Below are 4,321 nucleotides of genomic sequence, written 5' to 3'. Positions count from 1 at the left end.
GCCATATAATGTTAGCTTTTACTGTCAGATATATCCCCTTTTATTTTTTGAGCCGAACAACTACGGCAAAGCAAAAGAAAATTGAATTTACTACCAGCGCACATGTCGCCAATACGTACCACTCCTTCGGTCATGTTATGGTACGACCCTTTGTTGTGTATATCACCGTCCCGCACGCCGTGTACGTACTGTGTGTTATGAACATCGTGTATGCGTTCGAGTAATAATTCCATCGTAATAATAAAACGCCAGTTCCGGCGTTTTATTCAAAATCTCTGATTTTGACAAAACTACATCACTTATAGGTACCAAGGTATATTGGTTTAATAAAGTAGAATATAATCGTGTGAAAAAAGAATTTGAAAAATTCAGTGAGGGGCGTCCTCCTCAGCAAATGTTATAATATGGCTTTAATAAGTATAACATTTCCTTTACATAGAAATCAGCACGATGGATCTAAGCGAAGTAGAGCCAACTGATTACAGCGATAAAGTAAACACCTCAGTAGATTTTTTCTGCTACTATGACCTCTGCGACTGTTTCAATAACTATTGCATCGGATACTTACCACGAAACAGATGAACATTTTCTCATCACACTTCATGATCCAGTTAATGGCACAGTTGGTGATTTATATAAAACTATGGTCATTATAAAGGACGCAATCCACCAGGTAAATTGTTATTTGATCAATTATAGAGTTTCGCCTAATTTTGAGACCTACCGGTATGCATTGATTGTTGACTTTAAAATTGCAAACGTTTCGTTTCAGAAATTACATTTTCAAACAAAATAATTAAATAAAGAAACTAATTACATGATCACGTTATGATCATTACAGTAATAGTAAAGGGCATAAACCAAACTATATTATTGAACTTGATATTTTAAAGCAATAATGTGCGATTTGAACTAAATATATATTTTAATTTTGTCCCAAATTTCAGGTATCAGGTATATCCACTTTTAATATTTTGCCGAACAAATCAGATAAAACAGAGAAATTCGTTATTTCATTAAGTTCCAGCGTCTATATCGACCTATGTGTGAATCAATGCGTTGGCTAATAAATCTGAGATCCCTGTTTTATACAACCTCCTCATTTCTACTCTGCGTGCCAGCCATGCCCTTCAACGGATAAAGTTCAAGTTTTGAAATATTTTCTCAAAATATCAAGAGCTATCTTAAAAACTACTGTACCAATATTAGGCTTGTTTGTATTCATTTTAATGCATTTTTCATGCTGATTCCAAATATGGTGATGAAAATTTAAAATTTTAAAATTTTTGAAACATGTCGTCTGCAGTCGACACCCGCGTGAAGAGAATTAAAGCAAATTTCAGGCTGTTGGTCTTCCAGAGAGACAAGTATATCTTTAGGTATTACAAGCACTGATCTGGCAACGCAATGTCACCTATAGTAATGTTATTAAACCTCAGAAAGGTGTTTGCCTATAAAGCGTTTATGGTAGAAGGTTGATGTACCGCTCTCAGAATCGGAGGGGTGGGGGGGGTAACATTGACTAGATTTTGACGTTGTCATTGGTTTTACCACGTAAATACAAACTGACAAATAATATTCCAAAAGTGTATTAATGTTATCAAGCAATGTGTTACTTGTTAAATCTGATGGGATGTGATAGTGCATCCCACTATAAAGTATAGTTTTCAACTCTTTCTCGTTTGTGGCTACGGACGATATGTTACGATATTCACGTGTCTAAATCAGAAGGTCAAAGGTTACCAATAAAAAATAACAGCTTACGGGCGCACTCCACTAAATTAAATGAGCAGAACCCCATTTACTACAATACTTTAAAATGCGTGTAATCGTAACATTGGACAGTTGTTGTGGTGATTGGCAGCTTCGCCTGTCAAACGAGAGTCACGACTTCCTTTCTAATCCTAATTTATTTTCAAGTGAAAATGTATACATTGCACTGGGAGATATATTTGTACACCTTTATTCTATAACGGGGCAAATAGAGCCAAAATCGTACCCCTGGAAAACAATATTGCATCCATCGTCCAGGCAGTATCCTTCCACACATATTGGGAGTATGAATTTCAAATGGAATTATCACATTTGAAACTCATTCTCCCTCAGGGGAAGATTTCAAGTTGAATCTTTCTCAGAGGGTGTATGAAATTTAAATGGAGCTGCCTAATGTGCTTAAAACATTCGTACTCCCCCGGTAGAAGATATTTCCAAAATCTTCCACATGGGTAGTCTGGATTTTAAATGGAATAGCCCATTGCCTGTTTTTTTATGTTTACGATATTGTCTGTTACCGAATTAAATGACGTTGACCATCGTCTGTTCAGAATAGAGTACCTGTCGATGACTCATAATAGAGACATTGCGATTTCCATCGGACGTACGTTGATCTATTCAAACCACTCTCCTGTATCGAAGCGAGGTCACGTATTTAGCCAGTTTTGAATATTTTCTACGTAGAAATGAACGTGATAACATCTATAGATCTCTCTGCACTACAGCAGGTTGCACTCATCACCTGTCTTCAATCATTTAATAGATTGAATATAATACCGCTCTTTTCAAAGAGACTAATGTTACAGGTGCAAGTGATTAGCATTTCTTTGACATCTATGGTTCAATGCATTGGTACCGCATGAACGTTGTAGTGCGGGCGATATTGTCAAAATTGTATTCATCTATTGCTATAATGGTAGTTAATCCGATTAACTACGTCACTTCGCTAGCGTATACGCTGGCGAAGTTACGTAATAATCGGATTAACTAACATCAATAGGTACAAACCATTTTTGATTATATCGCGCTGCACTACTACGTTCTTGCGGTACCATAGATGTCAAAGAAATGCTAATCACTTGCACCTGTAACATTAGTCTCTTTGAAAAGAGCGGTATTGTATTCAATCTATTATATGATTGAAGACAGGTGATGAGTGCAACCTGCTTGTAGTGCAGCGCGGTATATTCAAAATTGTTTGTACCTATTGCTATGGTAGTTAATCCTATGAATTACGTAACTTCGCCAGCGTATAGCTACGTAAAACTGTACGTATTAACGTACGTGAAAAACGTACGGTCTACGTCTACGTTTGAAAATCGCAATGTCTCTAATAACGTGGTCTGTTTTACAATGAGCTAAATGTATACTCTATAGATGAGCGACGAGCGATTAGTATCTCAATTGTAAGGTATCGCGCTTTTCCCAACGCAACAAAAAAGCGCTTTACCTCATTCACTATAATACAACCGCTATCGCTCAGCATTACTCTTTATATTTGTGACAGTCTGTGGAGCTGGTTGTTTTAATAATGGGACATGTGTAGCGGATGGTCTGTGTGTCTGTTTTGAGGGGTTCACCGGTAACCTGTGCCAAATAAACGGTAAATGAAATTTATTTTAATTAAGAAATAAAGGGTAATGCATTATCCTTTACACGAAAATAATGTGTCCGAGGCAGTAAAAACGTAAATAATGGGTGAGGCGCAGCCGAACCCATTATTTAAATGTTTTTACTGTCGAGGACACATTTTTTGCGTGTAAAGGATAATGCTGCACCCTTTATTTCTATTCTATTACCACAAAATAGTGCGATTTAAAGAGAAAATATCACATTTTTGCCCAAATATTTCAAGTTGTTTACCTGAAGGTGGAGCGCCTACGCGTAACCAAAGTGTAAGTGATAGCGAGTATTGCAGAACCCGTAACCAAGCGTAATGCTTTGCGTAGAATGCGTAACGACGCTAATATACAGCATCGCGCTTTGCTGTGCGCTGTGATGCGAGAAGAACATAAAGTTCGTTGCCCTGGTCACTTTATTGCTAATTAATGGTCTTTCACGTGACGCGTTTCAACAAATCGCAGTGCGCGATTTTGAATAATGGGTCGTGGGGGTAATAGAATTATTTTTAAAACTAGCTGAATCAATCATTAATTGATCTCATACACTGGGGTATTGTGTATTGTTTGCACGGTTGACTACTCATTATTTATAAGTACCCGACATTAGCACTGTTTATCAGGGAGAGTCTGTGTAGCTTAGTGGTTTGAGCGTTCGCCTGATAAGCGAATGGTCTGGGGTTCAAATCCCTGCACAAGCAGTTATATCCGGAGTTTTTTCTCTGGTTTATCTGTCTATGCGTGTTATATTTTCATTGTAATGTAATGTGACATTAGTATCGTTATTCTTTCCCTGTAATCTGAAAATATTGTATATTGTACGACAGGATAGATCCCCTAATCTAAGAAGTCAAATTATACAGTTTCTTCACACTTTTCTTCACAACTGTTTTAAAGCATGACTGACATGATACAGTACAGAAATATCC

The 4,321-nt window shown here is 37.1% G+C and overlaps 1 non-coding gene across 1 annotated transcript; it reads left to right on the top strand.

The window, feature by feature from the left end:
* The first annotated feature begins 4,020 nt into the window (after positions 1-4,020).
* Positions 4,021-4,093, top strand: Trnai-gau (transfer RNA isoleucine (anticodon GAU)). The gene has a single exon. It is a non-coding gene; the product is annotated as a tRNA-Ile (tRNA).
* The last annotated feature ends 228 nt before the right edge of the window (positions 4,094-4,321 follow it).

The sequence above is a fragment of the Amphiura filiformis genome, chromosome 2 (assembly GCF_039555335.1).
Source record: "Amphiura filiformis chromosome 2, Afil_fr2py, whole genome shotgun sequence".
Classification (NCBI taxonomy): domain Eukaryota; kingdom Metazoa; phylum Echinodermata; class Ophiuroidea; order Amphilepidida; family Amphiuridae; genus Amphiura; species Amphiura filiformis.
The sequence above is the reverse complement of the archived record's forward strand: the minus strand, read 5'-3'. Positions and strand labels throughout refer to the sequence as shown.